Raw genomic sequence first — 26,418 nt, 5'->3', positions numbered from 1 at the left:
TGGAAAGATGTGGAGGAGGAAAGCAGCTCAGGACATAGCAATCAGGAAGCAGAGAGACTCGCTATCCAGGAGCAAAACAAACCCCAAAGGCATGCCCTCAGTGACCCACCTCCCTCCAGTCACACCCTACCTGCCCATAGTTACTACCCAGCTAACCACTATCAGTGGACTAATGCACTGATTAGGCGAAGGCTCTCTTAACCTAACCATTTCTCCTCTAAACTTTCTCGCATTGTTTCACACATGAGCTTTTGGGGACACTCCTATCTCCACCATAACACCTATCTATCTGAATATGGGTACAAATTCCTCAACTTCAAAAATAAATTATTACTAGGCCAATAAATAATTTCCAGCGTCTTTCAAAGCTTGGCCCCAACACCTGAACAGACATCAGAACGGCTGAGAACTTTGTCTACCAAATCTCACAAATGCTCACAGAGACCCCTCATTTTCCCTAAGGCTATTTGGTGTTATCACCAATTAACAAGTCCTTTACATGCTGAATGTCCCTGCTGGACCCATCATGGGAAATGCACAAATGATGTTCAAAATATTAAGCTACAGCATGTAAGCCAGAGGAAAAAGGTCTCTCGGTGTCTTTATCAACAATTAGATTTCCTATGGACGACTTCACTGACCTGGAGCACAAGGAAAGAGGCACCCTTAGGATACAGCTAAGAAATCAGTATGTGTGTCCCCAAGAGTCACATATTTGTTGAAAACTCGTTTGATACATCCTAGGGATACTAAAAATGCAGCCTGAATACCAGTGAGACTACTGATTTTTACAGTAAGCATATGCCAGCATATACAAGAGCCTGTCATTATTTTTTCTGAAACTGGCACACAGAATTTAAATAGAAAAGTCTGCAATAATTTCTCCAAGGTTCCCCTTCCACGTATCCGCAAGTCCCACTATTCTACTGCCCTACCTTGCAACATCACACACATCCCACCTATTATATATATATTTGCTCCCTGGGATGATTTAGCATTGAGACAAGAAAAATGGTAATAATACTGTATTCAGCTAGGTCTTCAAGCTTTTCTATTCCACGGACAGTTTCTCCACTAATGATGTCTGCTTCTTGTTTTGAAAGATCTCAATACACAGGCTTGGCCTCTCATGGTTCTATTTTCTCTCTGGTTCCACAGTGCAGTCCCTCCTTATCGCTGTTACCACAGCTTTTCTATTATACCCAAAACACTCTCCTTTGAAACCCTCAGCAGCATCCCACAGTGCTATCAAAAGGTCCTCAGAAAAGAGAAGACCTTTGTATGTTCAAGTGTTCAGTCCTGCAATTACAGTGTAGAGCATGTCCGGCTCTGGGGAATGTGTAAGAATGCCAACACCTGCTGACCCTGACCTCCATTCAAAGCATCAAGCTGGCTGGAATCAAATTAAAGCTCTGCATATTCACCCCCATTCTTTAGGTCCGTATTCTCGATAAAGCAAGTCACAAATGTTTTTTAACAGAGTTCACTGGATTTTTTCCATTATAAAAAAAAAAAGCATTCATATTAAGTTCATGAAATACAGAAAAACAGAAACAAATCATCTTGAAGGCTCATCACTCAAGTAGGGAAAATTTTCAAGCCATAAGAAAGAGGATCCAGAAGAGTGTTCACTTCGTGTAAAGGCTTTAAGATAGGTGAATCCCAGGGTGGGTTAAGAAAGAGGCTCCGCAGGCCAGTCATGGTGACGCACTACTCCAGCTACTGTAATCCTAGTAGCTGGAGAGGCCGAGGCAGGAGGATCACAAGTTCAAAGCCAGCCTCAGCAACTTAGCAAGGCACTAAGCAATTCAGTGAGATATCCTGTCTCTAAATAAAAAAAATTTCAAAATGGCAAGGGATGTGGATCAATGGTTAAGCACCTCTGGGTTCAATCCCCAGTAGGAAGGAAGGAAGGAAGGAAGGAAGAGAGGGAGGGAGGGAGGAATATAGAGAAAAAGAAAGAAAGAGGCTCCACAGACGTGGCATTACTCCACTGGGTTATCATAGGAAATCAAGAACAGACCAAAATAGATATTCCAACGTCTGGTTAACAGAGCTTGGGAACATATGACTGCATAAAGACACACACTGCACACGGGATTACTTGTGTCTGTTAAAAACCTCCAGAGAGTATTTCTTTGACTGGAACTCTATTTTTCTTGAGTCCACTAGGAACCTCTGATGGGCAAAAAGCTCTTGGCCTACGTGCTAAAAAGCTAATGGACATTAAACACAATGGGTTTAATGTGTTTAAGGGTTTAAGGTGTTTATGTCTGTTGAGGAAGAAGGAAAAGGAAAAGTTTCCCAGATTAAGGGACTTCCAGGCAGAGATCTGGAGGAAGCACAGGAAGCAATCTCCCAGCACAGGAAACAAGCCCAATGGTAGAAACAACAAAGTCTTCCACCACCTTCATTTTAATAAATAAATGCAAATTAAAAGAAGCATATGATACCAAATTGGGCCTGAGATTAAAATTAGGAAGATAAACAAAAATACAGTTACTCAGAGCTGAGAAATCAGGGAAAACTGACAATCTTAAGACACTGGCATGTGAGCTAAACTGGATCAGCCCTTCTGGAGGGCAATTTGGGAGTATTAAAGGTATTAAAATATGCCAGTTTTTTGGATCCTGCAATTCCGATTCCAGTAATGTATCCTGAAAACATAACTGCATAAGTATTCAAAATGGAAATACAAAATGGTGGGGTTTCTTTTCCCCTTCCTAATAAAATTAGATTTTAAATTATGGAATATTTGTATAATGAAGGCGCTCATTAGAAATTGTGTAATCAGATGCAGATATGGAAAGATGGTCACAATACATTAAGTTTTGTGTCATAATCCATTTTAAAAGATACACTAGAAGTTGGGGTGTAGCTCAGAGGTAAGAATAAATGCTTAGCAAACAAAAGAGTCAGGGTTCAATCCCTAGCACCAAAGAGATACACACAAACACACACACAACTTTATAAAATTTATAATTTATAAAATATTAATTATGCTGTATGAATATTTTATAAATCCCAGCAGGATACAGTGAAAAATCATAACATACAACTCATCAATAAAAATATAATTAATCCAATTTACAAAGTAGGCAAAGACTATGAACAGACATGAAAAGAGGCTCCACGTGATTATTCTAAATTAAAGAAATGCACTCTGAAACCACAGTGAGACACCACTTTATCCCACCTGCATGGCTATAAACAAGAGGTCAGCTAGTGAGTGTCAGGGAGGACGTAGAGAAATCACAACACTTCCCACTTTCCTGGTGGGAAAGAAAAGTGATGCAATCACTTTGGGAAAGTTTGGCAGTCCCTCGAGATGTTACGGGCATGGGAGTTACCATAGCAACCAGCAATTCCACTCTTAGATATATACCAAATAAAACCAAAAGCATTATTCCTAACGGTCCCCTACTAGGAACAACCCACATGGGCATCGACTGATGCATGGCTGAACACATGTGGTACATCCGTGCAATGGAATGTTACCTGGCAAGAGAAAGGAATGAAATATGGACATTCACCATGACGCGGATAAACCCTGGAAACACGGAGCTAAATGAAAGAAGCCAGTCACAATAGGGCACCTCGAGTATGGTTCCGTTTACATAAAATCTTCAGAACAGGCAGATCTATAGGCAGAAAGTACACCAGTGGTTGCCAGTGGGAAGTGAGTGCTAATGGGTATGGGGTTTTTTAATTTATTTTTTAATGGGGGTGATAAAATTTGTCTGAAATTAGTGGTTATGGTTGCACAACTATGAATACTCTAAAAACCACTAACACTGGGTAGGGTGGCACTTGTCTATAATCCCAGCTGCTCAGAAGGCTGAGGCAGAAGAATAGCAAGTTCAAGGCCAGTCTGGGAAACTTAGTGAATACCTGTCTCAAAATTAAAAACATAAAAAGGGCTGGGGATGTAGCTCTGTGGGAGAGCACCCCTGGATTCAGTACCACAAAAACAAGCTGGGGGTGTAGCTCAGTGGAAGAACACGCATGGATTTAATGCTCAGCACTGCACAAAATAAAAATAAATAAAAGTAATAAATACCACTGAATTATACTCTTCAAAAGTGTGGCGCACACCTGTCATCCCAGCAGCTGGAAAGGCTGAGGCAGAAGGACCTCAAGTTCAAAGCCAGCCTTAGCAATTCTGCGAGGCCCAAAGAAACTTAGCCACACTCTGTCTCAAAAAAATAAAAAGGGCTGGAAATGTAGCTCAGTGGTAAAGCACCCCTGGGTTCAATTCTCGGTACCAAAATAAATAAATTTTAAAAAAGGTTAAACTGATATGACTGTACAAATGGTAAGTTATACTTCAATAAAGATATTACTTAAAAAAACACAGTCGTACTTTATGGTGGCTTTATTGTTCTCTATATTTTATAGAATTTTCATTTAAAAGGAATTTTTTAACAACAGGCATTCTGGTTTCATATTATAAAATAGAGACCGTCCTCATACCCACCTAATGGTGCCTAGCTCTGATTTACTGGGATGATTAAATAAGACACCATTTGTGGAGGACAATAAAGAGTACCTAAGACAAAGCAGGGATGGAATTCTTTATTATGATTGTAACCTTTATAGTTTTAAAAAAATGATTTCCATTTCCATCCTTCTTCTCTCACCACCATGCACTTGACTCATTTCTCATCATTTAAAAGGCAGCTGTCTTCTCAGCTGAGACAAAGGCTAGAAGCAAAGCCACTGAGATCACTGAGTACATGGCAAATTACTCTCTGGTCCTGTTAGGGAGCAGCTGCTCTTGCGGAGACTCCGTGACGTGCTTTGTGTGCGATCCGTCACTGACCTTCTCAAGGGCCCTCTAGAAAAGGTACTAGAGCCTCACTTTACAGAGGAGGAAATCAAAGCTTGTAGGTATTTATTCAGCCAAGGTCGCCTGAGGCAAGAGACTGAGCCAGAATTCAAACCAAAGTTTATAACTCCAACGCCTGTGCTGTGCATAAGTATCAGAAGGGAAATTGGTTCCGCAAAAAAAGCTGCTCAGTAGAATCCACTTAAAATCCACGATAGTAGAAAAGCTAGAAAAACAGGGCTGAGCCCCGGCGCTCAGTGGCAGAGTGCTTGTATAAGTCCCTGGGTTTGATCTCCAGGGACAACAGAGCAGGGGGGCTAGTCCCAGGGCCTTTACCTTAAATAAATAAAACTAACTTGTGAAAATAAGTGTTATAGATTTAATAAATTTTGTTATAATCCCAGTGATGTCTTAACTCTCGGTAGAAACAAATAAGTCAAGAGTTGAGAATATTTATAATTCTTGACATAATTGTTAAGTTAACATATACAACAAAGGGTTACAGGGAGGAAATTTTTTGCCAAAATTCGTAAGAGCCACATTAATTTTCACAAGGGCATTTCTTAATGTTTTGACATTTAAGTGACACTCTTCTGAAGGATCAAACACATCATCCCTGTCCATTTTCTCTTCTTCATTTACCAACACGGAGACAAGAGCCACAGTACAAATGGGAAACGGGAAGAACAGAAGCTAGGATTGAGCAGGAGCCAGGTCTGAATGGAGACCAGTTTCACAAGTGTTGCATTAATCGTTAAATATTTCATGATATAACAGCTTCTGTAGGTATCCCTCCCTCCACATCCTCAGAAATGGACAGAAAGAACAAGTCAGAAAACAAGAAGAGCTATTCTGCCTTCCCACACCTGACATGGGAAAAGCAAACCAAATCCCTCTGCACTTCAATTCAATCTTCAGTTACTCAAATGATAAACGTCTCTTGGTTACACCTTATGTAAAGTGTCAACTAAACAGAAGTGGAGAGAGAGGGCATCCTTGTCTTGTTCCCGATTTTAGAGGGAATGCCTTCAGTTTTTCTCCATTCAGAATGATGTTAGCCTGAGGCTTAGCACAGATTGCTTTTACAATATTGAGGTATGTTCCTGTTATCCCTAGTTTTTCTAGAGTTTTGAACATAAAGGGATGCNTCTCTACTCCTTTATATTGTCTAAGAGTTGCCCTGTGACATAATATATGATATGTCAAGAAATTGGTAATGTTTTGAACAACCAACAATAAAAAATTTTTTAAAAAAAAAAGTGTCAACTAAAAAAATCGTAGGAGTTCGAGCTGGGCGCAGTGGCGCACTCCTGTAATCCCAGTGGCTCAGGAGGCTGAGACAGGAGGATCAAGAGCTCAAAGCCAGCTTCTGCAAAGGTGAGGCACTAAGCAACTCAGTAAGACCCTGTCTCTAATAAGATACAAAATTGGGCTGGGGATATGGCTCAGTGGTTAAATTCAATCCCTGGTACCAAAAAAAAAGTAATCCCAGAGTTGGGCATGGTGGTACACACCTGTAATCCTAGCAACTAAGGAGGGTGAGGCAGGAGGATGGCAAGATTGAGGCCAGCCTTGGCAACTTAAGAACACCCTGTCTCAAAATAAAATAAAAAAGGCTGGGGATTTAACTTAGTAACAGAACACTTGGCCTAGTATGAATGAGGTCCTGGGTTCAATCCCCAGTACCAAAGGGAAAAGTCATAGAGGGGAGCCCCTATTCTATTCCGTAAGGACCATAGGCCGACAGAAATGAGCTATCACCGAGTCAAGTCCAGCTTCTTTAGGGAATATGCAAATGTGCTCTGGCAAAGGCAACAACAAAAAAAGGCAAACATCAACTTCTTTTCCCTGGGATGAACAGTAGAGTGTGCAAAGCATCTGTGAATTCAAACACCTCGCTACAACAGAGCCCAATCAGACCACTATGAAGACCCTAACCCTCCTGGCCCTACCCGGAGCTCTGCTGCCTTCCTTAGGCCCAACAATCTCTCTAGACTCCTTCAAAACCAAACCAGCAGATGAAAAAAGAAAACCAGCAACAGAGGTATACCTGAGCATGGTGAGTTAGAAGATCGTGAACTTCTACTGACAATGCAAATAGCCTGCACGTCTAAAATAATGCTTAAAAAAGATGAAGGCAGAAGACATCTAGATGTTGGGAACGGCTTGAGGAACAGCTCGTACGTGAGGAATGGGCCATAAAAGTGATCTCGGAAAAAGAGTGCACGTCAATTTGAAAGTCTGTTAAACTCTGACATTTGGTTAAAATGTTGATATGGTTTAAAATAGCCAACCAAATCCTCTTTCCAGGTATTTTAACCAAGGGGGAAAAAAAAAAACCACATAAGTGCTCACTATCTTCTTCCTTCCCCTTCCCCTCATGATAGCCTGCCCAGGGTTCTTCACATTTTTTTTTCCAAAATCCCAAAAAAACCAACAGAAAAACCACCTACTCATTTTTTAAGTTAACATTCCACCTTATGATTTTAAAAGGTTGCAAAGAATATAATTTCCAACATATTATAAAAGCTGTTTTAAATAAAACTATCAAATGTCTTCAATAGATCCATTTAAGTCATGTGTCCAAATGCCATAACCATTTCCCACATCCAACATCCCATTTTAAAAAAATAAATGAACAAACTCTTAAAGAGTTGGAAACTGTACCTCACTTCCCTCTCTTTGATCTCATCTTTCCAGTCCCCTCCCCACCCGCCGTGTTCCATCCTACTACTTTTTTTGCTTCAAAGTCCATCCTATTTCTCTGCAATAAAAATCCATAAATGTATGAAATCTGAGTGTTTAAACCATAAAAATCAGTATTAAATAAAAATTTCTTTTAAGTTGAGTTAAATGCAATTGCCAATTTAAAGACAAACTTCACCAAACTACTAAATATAAGTGAAATTTTATTGGAAATGCCTATCTTACTGAGACAGGATTTTCTCTCCAATTTGGTCATTCTTTGTAGAGGATCATTACTTAATGACCAGAACGGGACAATTTGTGGCATGAAATCTATCATTCTGTGTAGTTCTTATTAATGTAGGCACTGAGAAAATGTCTTCACATAATAGGTAGATGGCAAGAGAAAGGGATTTTTTCCACCAAAGAGTAATATGCACCTATGGGTGTCTAATAATCTACCAGCTGACCACTCAATTAAGTCATCTTTAAATTTCATTGAAAACAAAGACTGGGAGACTTATGTGGGGAAAGCTCCTTTATCCAGTCATTAGAGTCATTCACTTTTTCCGTAGCTGCAGCAATATTTTAATTATCCCCTGCTTGGCACCCTGAGGATGAGGGGTGTGTTCCCTTTAAAGAAAGGTAATTCTGAAAGAGGAGGTGTGAAAGGCGCACCAGCGGGCCACCTGGGCCACAGGCAATTCGCAGGAAGATTAATTTTAGGATTGTTACCACTCAGGCAGCTGCTTCCCCCTCCACTGCCCCCCATCAGCCACTGATTCCCTGATCTTGCCTGCCTGCCCCTGGAGTCTCCAAATGGCTCCAGATAGGTCTCACCTGGCTTGAAGGTGACCACTATAAGTCCCCTACATGGACCCCAGACCTCAAGTTCAAAGGCAGATGGAGATGACAGAAGCACAGGATAGGTTTTTTTTTTGTTTATTTGTTTGTTTTAATTATTCCAAGTCTGATACTAATTTGGTCTATTTCATACACATACTCTTTCACAAATGAGAGTTAAATATCAAAAGTCTGAGCATCGGGGCTGAGGTCAGCATAGCTCAGGGGTAGAACGCACACTGCATACTCTAGGCCTTGGGTTCACAATCCCCAGCACCAAGGGGGTAAAAAAAAAAAAAAGAGTTTCCAGACCATTTCACGTCATCAGATGAGATTCTGTCTTAAAATGAGAACTGAGCCTCTTACAAATGAACACGGCAGTCCCCCCTTCCTGACAGACCATATTCCAGTCAGCAAGATCAAAACAAGGGCACCATTAAAGCAGCTGCCACCCTATTACAAAAGCGATCCCGAAGCACCGGGTTTCAACTGCAGCTGCCCATATTCCCACTCAATCACACAGGGTGGGGCTGGGAACGTGGGAGGTTTTTTTAAAAGCTCCCCAGGGATTTTAAAGTATGGGTCGGGGACGGAACCACTGAACCAATTAATACCTAATATTAAAGTCAGTTTTTAATTGTGGAAGGATGATGCATAGTCTAATTTATAGGTTCATCCAAAGTTAATCTATTTCAATTCTTAAGATTTTTTTTTTTAATTTGTTTATTTTTGGTGCAAGAGATTGGACCCAGGGCCTCATGGATTCTAGGCAAGTGCTCCACCAATGAATCACTTCCCCTGCCCCAGGATATTTTATTAACCAAAGCATCACACCATTGTGTTACAAAGGTCTATGCAGGTAAAACTGTATCAAGAAGCACTTAAAAGAAAACACCCCAACTCAAGGAAACCTGAGATACACCATTAATCAACCTGTACCAGGAATCTTTAGCAGATGGCATTAACTGAGAAAACACTTAAGGAACCCAGCTCACAGCTTGGTACACAACAGGAACTCCGTGACTGTGTATAAAAGTTGCCAGCTTAGGACTCAGATGGTACATAATTTCCTAAACTACTATCCAGTCTTCCACATCTCATTCATTTCAATTACTGTGATTTTTCCTATTAGAAAAAAAAAAAAAAAGTCCATATACAAGTATATTGTAAGTACATGAAAACTGGATATTTGGCCACAACCTATTCTGATTCTCCAGATTCAAATGTTAAAGTGTATCTTTTTTTGGTGCTGGGGATTACTGAACCCATCTTGTGCGTGTCACTGAAGAAGACAGACTGAAGTGCCTGGCCTCTTCAGCCCAATGCTGGGCAGCTCAGACCAGCCAAGAAAACCCGAAGCTCCCATGGTATTGGTGAAGCTCTGCGGGCCTTTACTGCCATCTAAGTTCTCCCTCTAACCAATCCTGGTCCACCCTTCCCTTCTGCAGGGACGAATCCTTAAAAAACACCCTGTGTGCTGGAGTCGGCCTCAGCATCCACTCCTAAAAACTCCAACTGCTCAGCAAACAGCTTCCAGTTAGAGAACAGGGAAGTTTCCCTCTCCTTCTTCCCTCTGGTGCCCTTCTGTTTTAATCTGAGATTAAATACCCACTATCAGTCATTTTGCCAGTTTCCCCAGGCATTTCCTGGCTGACTGATGCTTACTATTACGGTTTGGATAAGTACCCACACCAAGGGCCACCTGATGAAGGCAGGGTCACCAGGCTGTGGCACTACTGGGAGACGGTGGAAGCCCTAAGAGGTAGGGCATAGGCAAGAAGGTAGGTCGTGGGGGGCATGCCCTGGAAGGGGACCCAACCTCTGCTCTACTTTGCTTCCCAGCCACCAAAAGATGAGCAGCTGTCCCCTCCGTGTTATCCCACCCTGACGCATTACCTTGCACAGGTCCAAAGACATAGCAAAGTGACCACAGACTAAAACCTCCAAAACTGCAAGCCAAAGTAAACCTTTCCCCTTTTAAAGTTGATGTCTCAGGCATTCTGTCACAATAACCGAAAGCTAACACACTCATCCTCGAACAAACTCCTCAACGAGAGCTCAAAACCACAGAATTATCCAGGTAGTGGTACACACCTATAATCCTAGCCGGTCAGGAGAACAAGGGAAAAGGATGGAAAGTTCAAGGCCAGCCTCAGCAACTAGCAAGACCCTCAGTGACTTAGTGAGACCCTGTCTCAAAGTAAAACATAAAAAGGGCTAGGGATGTGGCTGTGGTTGAGCACCCCCAGGGTTCAATCCCTAGTGCCAAAAAAAACACAGAATTACCCAAGTCTGTGTAAACTGCTTTTCTAGTCCTACTGACTGAGGGAGAGCTTGGCTAAACACACAATCCTTAGCTGTCCGTCCCTTTAGGAATCGCTACTCTGTGACTGCCATGCTCTGCATGCCATTCTGAGATATGTGATCACGGCCAGATTCTTTTATCCTTATGAATCATTCAAATTTTTGACAGCAGTCCATGGGAACTCTTTTCTTAAACTCTAAAGGCTTAACAGTTTTACTAAAATATATCTTAGAGTGGATCATTTGGGGACATTTTTTTCACAAGTAGCCAGTGGACTCTTCCAAAAAGTAGAAAATAATTTTATTTTGTTTCAGCATGGTTCCTTGGCTATTCCATGCCACTACTTTATTTTCCTCCTTCCAGTCCAATCACACCTTGGTTGTTTCTTCTTTGCTGTCTTCTACTTCATATCCTTCTGATGATTTTTACTTCACGGAAAGCTTGAAATCTTGCCTGTGTAATTAAAAGTTATCAAAATCAGGGGCCTGTGTACGGGACGCAGGCTGAGCCCTCGACCCTGGCCAGGCTACTCTCGGCATCCCTGGGCGTGCTCTCCTCGCTGCTGATGGGATGGATGGCTGCAGCTCTCTGTCCTGTCCTGCTTATTCCACAAGTGCCCTTGTCTCCATTCTGGCACCAAACTGCCTCCCTTTTTCCAAAAGCTGAGAGTTTTTCTGCCCGTTTTTTAACGATTATGACATTTTAGCTGAAAAACAAAACTAGAGTACTCATACCATTATGTATCATGGGTTTATAACTCATCTCTAAAGAGACTCAGAACTTGAACAGTGAGAACCACGACTTAACATTTTTCATTAACCCTTCAGTACATGCCATGGGCTAAACTGTGCTCCCCCCCAAATCCATATGTTGGAGTCTTAATCCCCAGTCATCTCAAATGTGTTTGGAGACACGATCTTTAAAATGGAGAAGAGGTCAACAGAGTGGGCAGACTGGAATCCTTCCTTATAAGAGGAGAAAACTTGGACCCAGAGACAGTATGGAGGGAAATGATGCAAAGACCCAGGGAGATGATGGCTGTCCATAAGCCAAGGAGATGTGTTCAGAAGAAACTAACTGGGGCTGCGGTTGGAGCGCAGAGGTGGAGCATTTGCCTAGCACACCTGAGGCACTGGGGTCAATCCTCACATTAATAAGTAAGTAAATAAATAAATGTATTGTATCCATCTAAAAAATATGTATATAGATTAAAAAAGAAACTAGGGGATTGGGGTTGTGGCTCAGTGGTAGAGCACTTGCCTAGCATATGTGAAACACTGGGCTGGATCCTTAGCACCACATAAAAAAAAATAAAGGTATTGTGTCCATCTACAACTAAAAATATATTTAAAAAAAAAAGAAAAGAAAAGAAAGAAAGAAAAAAAGAAACTAACCCTGAAAATACCTTGACCTTGGAGGGAGAGATATTTTGAAGAGATATATGTTTAATCTGATTTAAACATTATGCAATATATACATGTCTAGAAACGCTACATGATACCCCACTAATATGTACAATTTTTATGCTTATAAATATCCGTTAAAATAAATTTTAAAAAATTTAAACTAGATATGGTAGTGCATACCTATAATCCCAGAGACTTGGGAAGCTGAAGCAGGAGGATGGCAAGTTCAAAGCCAGCCTAGGCAACTTAGCAAGACTCTGTCTCAAAAAAGGTTAGGGATGTAGCTCAGTAACACAGTGCACCTCTGTTCAATCCTCAGTACCACCAAAACAGTAAATAAACAGAAATTACATACAAACCCATGTATGCATGCATTATAATTAAAGAATGAATTTAGTTCTGGAGTTCATTTAGAACCAGTATTTCACCGCAAACATTTAAGAACATAAAATTCATTCATGTAGTCTCCTATCTTCCGACTAAGGTCCTCGGACACCACTTCTTCACCCTACAGTTTGCACCTAGCCAATCTTGTCCTCTCCTCCCACGTGACCCCCTGGAAACCTAACCCTGCTACCACTCAGCAAGGCTGACTGCTCCGGAAAAACAAGCTGAGATCCATCCTGGACAAGGGTGTGTCTGTGGTCAATGAGATGAAGAAGCAAAATGGCAAGGATTCTGCTTCTCGAACATCCTAGGTTTCATCAGCATATGAAAGAAAACTTTCTGTGGAAATAAGTCTCAAAGCCTCGTTAAGAGAAGTATAATAATTTACTAGTTCTGTGGATAAATGCAAAAAAAATCACTTAAAAGAAAATTTGTATTACAACCCAAAGACTAACCAAAAAGCAAAATAACTGTCATTTTAATATGACAATTTTTCTCTTCATTGGGATAAAACATAAACAATAAATGCATTTAGCATTCATTATACATTCAAAAAAAAAAAGATTTCACTACACACTGAAAAATTCAAAACTGAGATTTTCTAATAGTTTCATCTTTCCTTGTTAAAGATTTGGTTTTAGTCTCAGCTTTGATTTTTACATAACATAAACTCCAGTTTTTGTGACCCCTAATCATTTTCAAATCACTTTCACAACCAGAACATTATTACATTCTTGCAATGAGGCTAGCAAGACAGACATTTGCCTAATTCTGTTTGGAGTGAAGCAAACTCAGAAGTTAATGACTTGCCCAAAATCACATCACTAGTAATTGCAGGACCCAGATTCTCTGACTTCTTGTCCTGGCTCCAGCCACAAAATGGAATTAAAACATTAATTTAACATATGTCTGTTTTTTAAACCATTGATATTTTGATTTATCTAATAGCATATCCTTATAGGTTTCCAAAGCTATGTCTTTGCTGCTTTAAACAGAATTCAGTATAAATAATAAGCACATTTGAAAATCACAGTAACTCAAAAATCTATTCATTTTGCCGTTTTGAAATAGCTGTCCATTTTAGGTCATTTAACCTCATCCTATTCTATCCCAACAGGAGGTATCTTATTCTAATTTACGAGCAATTTAAAAAGTTGTGTTTTGCTCCAAGAGCAAGAAGGAATAACCAAATCCATGAAATGTGAAAATTCCCCTACATATAAAAATGAATAAGGGAAAAAGTGAATTAAGCGAGAAAGTTACAGCAGTGGGAACCAGCCCGTGTGCATCTGCTAAATGTTAAGGTTCTTGAGAAATTTCCTAAGTGAGAAAACACTCTCTGAGTTAAGTGTGAGAAACTGAAATTATGTCTCTGTCTGTTTTAACGCGCAGTTTACAGAGTTTAAGATTAACCTCTAGGCATTTCTGAGTTTTTGCAACTAAAAATAACTCTCAAGTATTTGGGTCAACAGAAATAAACATGGTCATGAAGAGTATTAAAGAGATAAAGAAAGAACAATCACCCAGCAAAATGAGACTTTGCAAACTGGCTTTCTAGAAAGTTTATATCTAGGAACAAGGTCATGGGTCCCTAATTATCCCCTTAACAAAAGGAAATAATGTTAAAAACCTAAAACGCAAGATTTTCCAGGAGTGACAATCAAGAGTTATAGCACTTCTAGGGCAGAGATCAAATAACAAGAAGTTATAAACACCAACTGCTGTAAGCATCCTCTAACAGTCAAAGCAATCTGTGTGAATTATCTCCATACCAGAAGGATAATGTCTGACTAATACCAGTCTCTTAAGACAGTCTAATTTCCAATTTTCTCCTCCTCTGTAGATCTTTTTCAAAGTAATGTTAAGCTGAACTTTTTCAGCAGAAGCTATATTAAAAGCACTGGTGTTGTAACGCCTAGTCTAACACATAATAATTCACTTGTAAACTCAAGTAATAAGCTAATATGTTCGTGGTCCTTGGTGTTAACCCTTAAAAGGTTAGAACAAATATCATATTCCAGAAGCTTAGATTCAGTGTATGGATAAGTAATTCTATGTCTCGCTGTGACAAAGAGAAGGCTAGATGCCAAACCTAATAGCTCTTGCCCTTCCCCTGAGAAAGAAATTCTTAAGTACACACAAGGCTATAGACTGGACCCTTTCCCAGCCTGCCCTGCAGCTGAGATGCAACCGTATAACTAAGTTCTGCAACTAAGACATGTATACAAAAATACTGGGACTGAAACTTCCTGGAAAAGGGGAGGGGGCAAATGCTGCGCCAGCTCCTTCCTCCTTCCTGGAGAGGAAAGGTACATGATCCTGCAGGTTGAACGTTATATTAGAATAAGACAGAACGAGTCACAACCTGGATGCTCAAAGGGCAGTCCCTGCCCACTGCTGTCTCAGATTAAGCAATGCAAGCTGGGCACGGTGTAATCCCAGCAATTTGGGAGACTGAGGCAGGAGGATCACAAGTTTGAGGCCAGCCTCAGCAATTTAGCAAGGCACTAAGCAACTTAGTGAGACCCTGTTTCTAAATAAAATATAAAAAGGGCTGGGGATATGGCTCAATAGTTAAGCACCTCAGGGTTCAATCCCCTGTTCTCTCTCTCTCTCTCTCCCTCTCACACACACAAAGAATAAGCAATGCAGAGGTAAGTCTCTATGGTGCCTATGCTCCTGGGTTTTCTGTCTCGTCAAGCTGAGCTTAACCCCCACTAACACACTCCACCACCACCACAGCAGAAGCAATAATAGGAAAAGCAGTAGTTGTAATACTTCTTACAGCTACACACACCCTACAGATCCTTACCATGTGCCAAAAAAACACAACAGGGGCTTTATACACAACTTTTAACTTAATGTTTGCAAAAACCGTGTTAGGCGGATGCTGTAGGTCCCATTTCCTTAAACATGTGGTCTAGAGATGTCCCACTGTGGGATCTTGGTTGGTGACCATGCCAAAGCCCACAGAAACCCCTAGCCCCCCAATCCCTTTGAGAAGCTGCTCTGTCCTTGTTATGAAATTCCACCACGCCCTGGGCAGGAGTCTCTCCATGTGCAGGCACCTGGAACCCCTCATCTTCCACTATCCATGCCTTTCTCTGTGTCTTTCATCAGTTACCATCTACTTTCACTTACCATCTTCCAGAGCTGTTTGGAAATCTCTGATCGCTCTTCTCCCAAATATTTTTTCACGCGGGTATTTTCTATCTTTTAAACTTCTGTCCTGCCATTACACAGGGTCTTGAGAAACAAAGGACTAGGTCATGTGGTCATTCCAGATCACTTTTCACAACACAACCAGGGGTGGGGAGACAACTGTGTGTGTATATTTTTTCTAGCTCAACAGGTTCCAAACGAACAAGATAAAACTTTAATAAGACCCAATGTGAATACTTGAGTTTTTTAAAGGCAATTAATTACCTAAATGTATATTGTGAAAAATAACTTGTGGTTCCTGCTAAAAAGAAGAAGGAAAGGGGGGGGGCGGGGAACGCCTGTTTTTGTTCTTATTTGATCATAAAATCAACATGGTCCAAGCAGGAAGAAACTGCTGGAAGTGCTAATGAAATCTTAGGCTTCATTTTAAAAAGTAGCATCCAGACCAAAAAAGAAGTGAATTCACACGGCACCATTCAGATGGCAACAGAACCATTCCACCCACTACGGACCAACGTTAAATAAAAAAAGTTTTGACCAAGCTTACATTAGGACTGAAAAAAATAAAAATAAAAAAGGAAGAATGATTTAGTTTGGAGAAGTATACAAAACAATTAAGTAAAGCAACCGAGAGATGAGATTTGGCAGCTCTCAAAATCAGTGAGGTGCTGTGTGTCGGGTGGCGGACAGAGATAGACTCACTCTGCGCTGTTTCAGCAGGCAGACCTGGGGCGGAGGTGGAAGGCTGAAGAGGACAAGTGAGAAAGGCTCAGCAATGGGAAGCCCGTCCCAGAGGGGTGACATCCTGGTCACGTGAAGTGGTCAAGCTGAATCTAAATAATCAATCATCATAAAGGGACCAAGAGCGAGAAGATTCCTGATGAGCCTGGCACAGCAGAAGAGGATCCGGGTTACAGCCTTGCTACAGCCACGCTTGTGACGCTGCAGGTCAGCAGCCAGGACAGGCACGCTGGGCAGTGTCCTAACCCCCCAGTCCACGTCTGAGCTAAGCAGGACGACAGCTGAGCATCACTGCTGCAGGGTGGCCCAGAACCAGTGCAGAACCAGCACAAAGGCACGGTCGTGGAGCCCTCCAACAGTGGGCTCAGAGCTGGCCCAGCCTGAAGAAGAGGGAAAAATGAGTTGTGCCAAGGATAAGCCAGATAAGAGGCTTTGGGAAAGGAGCAGCTGTCCAAGTTCTCTACACTCAAGGAAAAGGACAACAAAAACACTAACGCTGACGCTGTGCGGAGGGGCGACTTCCAGCATCCCACGCTCCCAGGCCCACAGACTACGAGCGCAGAATCGGCTCCTCGATGCAGTGTGGTGAGGTTTCTCCTAATTCCAGTGGGTTTGGGTTTTTTTTTTTTTCCCCAAGAAAGGCTGGCAAAAGCTCTAAGCTGATACAACTGCATGGGCTGCATCAACCTCTACACAGCGACTTCTCCATTTTCTGCTTCTCATGACTGGTTTCGAAGTGAATGGAGCAGAAAGGTCTGAGGGCAAAGGGGAAGCCCAGGCTTGCTCAGGAGGGCCAAGTGAGGAGACCCTGGGGACCAGAGGACCACAGACTCTCATCGTCGCCGCTCACACTCTGCATAGATAACAAGGGGGAAAACAGTTTGCCTCTTAAGAAAGCTGAAAAGAACTGTACTCACCCCCTCCTTCCCTACCCCTCCAAAAATAACACACACCCCCACACGTACTCTCATGCAGTGCCATTAAGCCATGTATGTTCTATTAAAGAATGGGCAGCCTCTATTCCAGAATCCCGAGGGGAAAAAAAAAATTTATGAACCAACTCACTAAAACACATGTTCCAGGATTTCAAATTCAACAGTGAGCCTGGAATGAGTGGGAGTGCAGGCGAAGCTGGCCTCGGCCCTCCTCAGCTCTGCAGCTGCAATCTCTGCCTCCTGCCCCAAGTGGGCCTTCAGGAAAAGCTCAGTGGGGGAGGGGGAGGGGGGCCCCTCGGACTCAGCCCCTCAGAGGACTGCAGGGAGAGGGCTCCAGGCACAGGACTTGCAAGACCAGCCCCGGCTCCCCAGGCCTCCCAGGCAATGTTTGTGGATAAGAAAGCTGCTCATTTTCCATCCTCCTACATCTTCTCCCACCCGCCTCCTCAAGAGGCAGGCTGCAAAGGAACCGCACCTAGGATCTGACAAAACAAAAAGGGAGAAGGCAACATAATGCTTTCCCCGACTCAGCCAAGAACCTCAAGCCGCCTGCACCCTAGCTTCTGCCCCCAGGTTTTAAACACCGACAGAAGGTGCGTCCAGGAGATGCATTATCATCTGGGAGTCCGCTGCACCGGGCTTTCAACTGTTCTTCATTTTATTTTTTAAATAAGCAAAAGGGAAAATACTGAAGTAACCCTTCATTGCGAGATACACACGTCCAAGCAGAGATGACGGAGTACAGAGCAGAAAAGAGCGCAAGCCCTGAAACAAAGAACCGAGAGGACACCGCGGTCACTTCCTAATGTCACGTCCCTGAGTTCCTCACACAGGCAACTCTCTTTTCCAGAACACCACCAAGGGGCACCAACAGACGCACCACCTAACGTGGAAAGCCCTACCCCCTAGATGCAGTCTACAAAAATAAGTCTTTGAAAATACGAATAACATTAAGATGTAGGTCCCACAATCCAGCCAACTATGGAGCAAAATGAAGCTGGGCTAGAGAGTCAGGGGTTTAGAAAGGTCTGTCTGGGGGCCAGAGGAGAGGAGGTGCCTAAAGGTAGGTGGAACCGGATCTTTTTCAGCTTCGAGCAGCATAAGGCTCAACTCAGAACCAGGTAAAGAAGAGGATTTCTCTAATGGGACTCACATGACAAGAGTCCCCAGAGCAGAGGGCTCTAGGGCAGGCTGATCCTGTGGCTCAACGATGCTATCTCTGCAGCCTTGCACTTCCCCCACCCTCACACCCCCACGATCCTTCAGAAGTGAGGAAAATTTCCTCCAAAGGCTTAAAAAAACAAAACAAAAACCTATTCCTTTCAAAAATATTTTCATGAGCACTTGATCCTAAATCATTTGTTAACTAAACCAAAGGGAACAAATGACACTGTCATACTTACCTATGAAGAGGGGACTCACCTAGGCTAACTGAGGTCCCTCTGAGGGGCCTCCCATCCCCAATGTCACACAGCAGTCCTACATTTATCTGTTGTACACCAGGCTCTCATATAGAAGAAAAAAAAAGTGTTTGGTTGACTTTAAATGTTTTGATTTGTTTTTCCAAAGTAGTTTTTAGGGTAAGCTTCTGAAGTAATGCTTGAGCAAGTACAATTTAATACCATTCTAAAGAATCCCTATCCATTAAATCCACAGTCTAATCTAGTTTGATGCCCTGACTCAGACTGGGACTGTCTTAAACCAACCACCTTCCTGATTTCTGGTTGCACCACCCTGGAGAGGGGCTGGCTGGGCATTCCAAGGCCTTGCTGGCACTCTAGGAATTCATCTTCAGACTTTGTTTCCAGCAAGGGTTGACATCCTCTCCCTAAGCTTGGGTACGGCCACATCCTCGTTAACACAGTCAAACAGTCCCATCATCGCATGGCTGACAGCCAGGGTCCCTCCCTAGACACCTTCACACCTCCCAGGGACCTAGCAGCTAAAGGGTAAACACCTGGCAGAGCAGGGCCTAGCTGGTGGCCCCCTGCACCCAGAATTCACAGCAAATATCTAGAACATCACCCACATCCAGCCCCCCCCCGCCCAGGGTATCAGCTCTCTTGGAGTCCACCCCTCCAACTGAGAGCTCCAATCCCTCCCAACTCCTATTAGCTCAATAACTTCCACGTGTTTCCCTTTCCCAAGCCTCATCAACACTCCTGTTTGCAAGAAGACAACTTCCCATTCTTCAGGAGAGACAGCCTCCCGCAAGGTCTGCCACTGGTTGAAAGGACCTTAGCCGAAGGGGCTTTCCCCAGCTCACAGCACCCAGGACAAAGAGACTGCAGTATGGGGCGTTAAGGGTAGTTATATCTATTTCAATGGCCCTTACTGCAATCCCTAGGTCAAGAGTTTTTTTTTTGTTGTTGTTTTTTGAATGATCCTATGACATAATAAGCAAAAATAAAATAACAATAGTAACATCTCATCGCCAAAGGAAAACACTGAATATTTTGAAATGTATTCTTGCAGACAGCACAGATAAGTTTTTTCTGTAAAGAACTCAAAATCACATCTTTCTCTTTCAAATATTTTATATCATTATATACGTGGCCGTACTGTTGTACATTTAAGCTGTTTTTCATTTTGGGCCAATCTAAACAGATGGATAGCCCTCTATGCACAGCTTATAAGTTCATCCTATTTCTTCAAGAAACTCTGCACAGTGGACTTCCTTTAAAGCACACACTAACCCCTTTAATCTTCATACGACAATCTTATAAGGCAGGTAACGTAACCACTGAGCCACATACCCAGCCATTTTATTTTTTATTTTGAGACTTGGGTCTTCCTAAATTGCAGGGGGTCTTGCTAAGTTGCCAGGCTGGCCTCAAACTTATGATCCTCCTGCCTCAGCCTCCCGAGTTGCTGGGATTACAGCTGTGTGCCACCACACATGACTACAGTAGGTATTATTAATACCCATAGCTTACAGCGGGGGAAACTACGGCACAGAGAGGTTTGACAACTTACTAAAAATCGCCAGCTAGTAGGTATGATGTCAGATTCAAGTCAAGGTGGTCTGGCTCCAAACACAACTTCTAGTTTTGGACTACAACCCTTTCCTGAGGTTGGAGAAAATATTCCTTACCAGGTAATCACTACCACATCTGCCTGTACCTTACCATCTTGTTTCAGAGGCCTGCCCACCAGCACTCTGGGTTTCTAAAAGAAAGAACCTTGACACTGGCTCATTTCTGAACTTCTGTTCCCTAACCCTCCTTAACAACTATCACCTCAGCTCAGCCTGCGGGTTGGCTCTGACCCACACTCACTACTCCTCAATCCGCCCACCTTGGTTTCCCACTTTCATTCTATGCCCCCGGCCCTGAGGCAAATTACACAAAGCCAGAAAAGATTTAAGTAAGAAGAGCTAAACTGGAAACTCAGCTCCATACACACCTTACTTCATGTGTGGCCAAAGTCCTGTGTCCCTTCTCTTAAAGTAATACACATTCCTAGAGAGCAGAGACTGTTTTTATAACCTACTAGTTTAACCGATATGTTTCAGGGGCTTTCTAGAAAATGCAAAATGCCAGTTTCTTATTACCATTATATTGCCTCCCCTCTCCCCAAGTAGTGGAGATCAAACCCCAGGGTCTCATATCATCTTCTAATCACTGCGTGTACCAGAATATTTGTCTTCTCCAGGTCCAATTTGGTAGATTTGAGACATTTTAAGGGCCAACCCGAGACACAAGACTGTCCTTTTAAAAAAGTTTTACATATATGATACAATAAGGATTTAGAATGTTTTCTGAAAAAGTCTAATTAAAACTTCATTAATTTAAAAAATGGAATGGTTAGACAAGGGATACATACATTCAATTTCTTCAACAAACTCCCTCTATTTTTAAATCTGGGATGCTTCATGAATGTGCATGCCACCCTTGCCCCGGCACCATCCTTATCTACTCAGAATTGTTCCAATTTTAGTGTTATATGCTGTCGAAAAGACCACTCCACGTTTTACTGAAGGAGAATTAAAGAGAAAACCATCTGAATAGTTACGGTGCCTTACCCAGAGTCTAACTAATGTTACAGAAGTTGCCATCAATATCATGGACATTTTAATCAGCACCCTAGTACTAGTTTTTGTTTTTAATTCTTGTTTTAAATAATATTCAGGTCAAAGTTTCTGTAACCCCACCTTGTATTTCCCTAGTTTTTATGAACTGGCAACACTGTGGTGTGTGTAATGAAGGGAAGTATCCCAGCCTGCTTTTCCTGTCCTCAGCACAGGGGAGAAAGAAATGGAAGCAAGTGGCCATGTTCAAACCACATCCCTGACATTATGCCTGCAAATGCCAGAAACGAAGTTTGGTGGCCAAATACGCAGGCTCAAGTCCCAGCTCTAAGGCTTCTCATCTGTGACAAGAACTGAAACCTTGAGAGAGAGAACAGAGAGCAATTACTTATACCTGACTCTCAAACAGGACTGTAAAATGGAGACGAGTCTATTTTCTCTTGGGAATTTCCATGAATTAAATAAGCTGACACTTATAAAAACGACCAGAATTGTGAGGTCCTTGATGAACATCAGTCCTCTAACCCAGAATCCAGGTTTCTTTATCCCCACTGTTTTCCAGATGAGATCTGCTTCATGAGGTCTTGAAAATGCACGGAGGACACAAGACCCGGATGGGCTTCAAACTAAAAAGTGTGATGTGTCAGCGGTGACATAGAAAAATCGGTGTGCTCAAAGCATACTTACTTTTGAATTTTTAACTTTTTCATTATACTTCATAATAAATTTTGGTAAAGTTACAACAGGATTATGTGCTTATTGTAATAAAAAAAAATTTCAAGACTCTGGAAAGAGGGGGCAGATTCTGACCATTTTTACCCAATATGGTGCTTTTATACAAATGTGGATTCCTCTGGGAAGACACAGGAAGGAGCAGCTGGGCCTGGCAACCCTGTGGGCAGTGGCATGAAGAAAGATGCTCAAGGCAGCCTACTCCTTCTGGTCTCCCACCAAAAGCCACAACAGACAGTTTTCTAGATCTTCGGCCTCCTCACACTCTCCTAAAAGCTAAATGTTTACGGTAACAAGAAGCAGGCTGAAGCCTCCTAAACCAGACTTCCGTACTGTAGGAGAGAGAACACGTGCTCAGGGCTGCCACACATACTCAAAACTGACGCTCCTCTAAACTTTCTACGAGAAACACACCCCACCCATTCCTACGTACTGTTTCACACAGTGTCTGGAACACAGCAGGTGTCAATAAGTGGTAGACACGATACTGAAATTAAAATACTGCAAAAGCTGAGAGAAAACTAACCTACTATAAAATAGCCTGATATGGATGTGAGTGGGGTCCCCCAAAAGCTCCTGTTAATGGAGGAATATTCAGAGGTGAAATGATTACATCATGAGAGCTGTGACCTAATCGGCCCATCCGGGTTTGATGGTAACTGTAGGCAGGTGGGGCGTGGCTAGAGGAGGTGGGTTGTCCTGAAGGGTGCATCTTCCCTGAGGCCACTTGCTCTACCCCTCGCTGGCTCTCTGCTTCCTGACCGTCCCCCAACCCCACCAGAAACTGAGCCGCCTTCCTCCACTGGGCCCTCCCCCCATGATATGTAGCCTCCTCTTGGGCCCAGAGCATCAGAGTAGACTATCTATGGGCTAAGACCTCTGAAACCATGAGCCCCAAATACTTTTCCTCCTCTCAGTTGTTCTTGCAGGGTATTTTGGTCACAGCCTCAAAAAAGTTGACTGAAACAAGCCTAAATAACTTTTTTGATACCAACAGTCTATTTGGGGAACCAAAAGAAAGCTTTAAAAAAACAATAAAGGCAGACATGGGTGCACATCTGTAATCCCAGCTACTCAGGAGGGAAGATCACCAGTTTGAGGTCAGCCTTGGCAACATAGTAGGGCCCTGTCTCAAAGTAAAAAATCAAAAGGGCTGGGGACAGAGTTCAGTAGTAGAGCACCACTGGGTGCCCAGTACCGCAAAAACACTAAGGGAGTGTAGCTCAGTGGTATAACACATGTTTAGCCTACAAAAGGCACTGGGTATAATCCTCAGCACCAAAAAATAAATAAATAAGAAAAAATAAATGAGCTGGGCATAGTGGCACACACCTATAATCCCAGCTTCTCAGGAGGCTGAGGCAGGAGGACCGCAAGTCCAAAGCCAGTTCAGCAGCTTAGCAAGGCCCTAAGTACCCAGCAAGACTCTGTGTGGAGATATGGCTCAGTGGTCAAGTGCCCCTGGATTCAACCCCTGGTACCAATAAATAAATAAAACTGTATTTTATAGGGGCTGGGGCTATGGCTCAGCGGTAGAGCGCTTGCCCAGCACAGGCGAGGCCCTGGGTTCGATCCTCAGCACCACATAAAAATAAATAAGTAAAATAAAGGTATTGTGTCCAACTACAAATTTAAAAAATGAATAAATTTTTAAAAAATTTTGAAAACCTATATTTTACAAAAATACCTCTAAAAAAGAAATCTAGAGATCCAGAGACTAATTATATAGAGAGGGTTTTTACTACACAATAATGTTAGATAATAAACGCACAAACTAGTACAAATTAAAATAAAATGACTACGACAAATTCTTAAAAGTATGGATACATAGTCTTAACGTAAATAAAAATTATTTTTACTGACCGCATGAATGATTGCAGAGACAAAAAAAAACTGATATGAATCACTGTGAAAACATTAATACAAAAGACCAGTGACTTAAATTTCATATGAATAAAAAGTGTGATTACCACCGACCTGATCAAAATCCCTAAAGGACATGTGTGGGCAAGAAAAATCCCGGAGATCCAAACCCTCTAGACATGGTTTTCTTCCTCATTTCTCACTTGCTAGTTTCCTATTCCACGAGCTTCCCACCTGCTCCCCCTTCTCTTCTTTTAGTCAATATTACAGTTGTTTAGGTCTCTTAGAACATCTCATTTTTTCTCTGCAGTTTCCCCTTTTATCTCCAGTTCAAAAGTGGAAATAAAAAGAAAATGTAAACAATGTGTTTTTAAGTGACACAGAGACCCTTAAACTCAGCAAGAAGCCGGGCTATCTGATACTTGTGCATCCACAAACCCAATTCTACATGCCACAAATGTATTTCTTAACTTGGCAAGGACAATATACAGAACACATCTCTGAATTAAGTTTTGTTTTTGCTGTGCTTTTGCTTGAGATTTAGGCTCATTTTTAAGTCTAGAATTTTGGCTTTTGATAAAGAGCAACACAACTTTAATGGGCCCTTAGCGTACTCAGGATACCTTTAAGATTGCCCAAGTAAGCAATTAGGATAGTCCTCCTTCTTTAACTATGGCCCAAACTCGGTGAATTAATGAAACCCCTTCCCACCTACCTAAACATACTTTCAAATTAAAATGAAGCCTAATTTTCCAACCCAGGTTAAATAGATTAAAAGATTAAGAAATAGAGAGCAAGTGCTTTCTCCATCTCACTCTCACATTTCAACCTCAAATTACCCCAGCCCTCTAATGACTAGAGTAGTCACTGTGAAGGCAGCTAATTACCCATGAATTACACCAACCGTAACCAATTTCAGGATCACAGATCAGATTTTCCCCAAACACGAATCTGCTAATTAAGTGACATGAAAGTCCAACTAACAGGCAATTTGGAAGTGACATTTATCCACCTGAAAGTAGACTTACAGAATAAGTATTTAAATTCACAACAGCAACTATCCCCCACGGACAGCACGATTACACACTTGGATAACCGTAGTTAAAATGCATGGAAGCAGAGACTCATCTCCTTGATTCAAGCATTTCCAAGAAACAACAGGATTCTCCACCAGGGAATGGTCCACATGGATCTGCCCAGGCCTGAGAAGCCACCCGCAAGTACTCACTGGCTAAGTTAAATTAGTAATCCAACAAGTTTAAGACACTTACAGACACCAAAGCACACACAGCCTGACATCCATTTCTGTGCTCTGATCAAAGGAGTGTGGTTTGATTTCAGAGCTTGGCCCAATTTGTTCATTAAGCTTCCCACTTATTTCTCACAAGGAAAAAAAAAAAAAATCACAAAAGAAAAAATATTTGTCCTTAGCACTCACAAGTCTGTGCAAACAAAGAATTTTCCCGAGTATGCTCCTACAGATACCCAAAGGAAAAAAAAAAAAAAAGAAACAAAATCCATTCAACCAAAAGACCAGGTTCAATGAGCTGGAAAGAAAACGTGTGGACTGGCTGTGCAGCTGAGCCGGCCGCACAAAGCCCAGCTGACCGGCTGGCAGGGCTCTAAGAAATGAAGCTCCCCAGCAGGTCATTCCAGAGCGCCTGCCCAATACCAAGAAGTTATTTCCTAGAAGCTCCGGAGTTAGGAAAAGGGAAGGGGAAAAGGTGAGGGGACACCCAGGAGGACTCACAAACAAGTCTCTCTGGTTACAGCCTGAAGTGTGAGATCCCCCACAGTCATATATACAAAATGACACGCTTAAGTCCTCACCCCTAGTACCCTACTGGAAAAGGTGGTCACAGATGCCATGGCTTAAGATGAGGTCATACTAAGGTAGGAGGGGCCCTGACCCAATACGCCTGGTGTCCTTATTAGAAGGTGGCCATGTGAAAACAGACACAGGGAGAAGAACGCCATGTGACATGTGGTCACAAAAGCAGAGACCCTAGACAGACACCTGCAAGCCAAGAAACCCTGAAGGCTGAACAGGCTTGCAGAAGCTTGGACGAAGCAAGGAAGAATTCTCCACTGGTTTCAGAGGAGCGCGGCCCTGTGGACACCTTGATTTAGGGCTCTGGCCTCCAGACGGAGAGAGAGTCAGTGTCTGCTGCTCTGAGCGCCCGGTTTGTGGCACTGTGTTACAGCAGCCCTAGGAAACTGCACGGCACACTTGAACTCGGTTTTCTTCCCCTTGCTACGCCGTCCAGCCCCCTCAGTTGGCAAAAGTTCCCACTCCACCACAACAGAGCCAAAGGGAATCCCCAGCCTGTGGTTTGTTTGGGGAGTCCCCTTTCCCCTCTGAGTGACACATTAGGCCTTGTCCCAATTTTATTACTTCTCTGCAGCTCCCATCTGCCTCCTGCGGGCCTCACCCTGCCCCTGGGCACCACTTCCCCACTCCCCGCCCCCACCCCTGACGGCCTCACTGTGGGAAGAGGTGG

At 42.6% G+C, this 26,418-nt stretch overlaps 1 protein-coding gene and 1 non-coding gene across 2 annotated transcripts in view; both read right to left on the bottom strand.

The window, feature by feature from the left end:
* Tmem131l (transmembrane 131 like) overlaps positions 1-26,418 on the bottom strand; it is a 167,801-nt gene that overhangs the window by 121,498 nt on the left and 19,885 nt on the right. The gene's annotated exons all lie outside the window — the stretch shown is intronic.
* LOC125619874 lies at positions 21,149-21,256 on the bottom strand. Its single transcript, XR_007351460.1, has one exon. It is a non-coding gene; the product is annotated as a U6 spliceosomal RNA (small nuclear RNA).

The sequence above is a fragment of the Marmota marmota genome, unplaced genomic scaffold (assembly GCF_001458135.2).
Source record: "Marmota marmota marmota unplaced genomic scaffold, marMar, whole genome shotgun sequence".
Classification (NCBI taxonomy): Eukaryota; Metazoa; Chordata; class Mammalia; order Rodentia; family Sciuridae; genus Marmota; species Marmota marmota.
The sequence above is the reverse complement of the archived record's forward strand: the minus strand, read 5'-3'. Positions and strand labels throughout refer to the sequence as shown.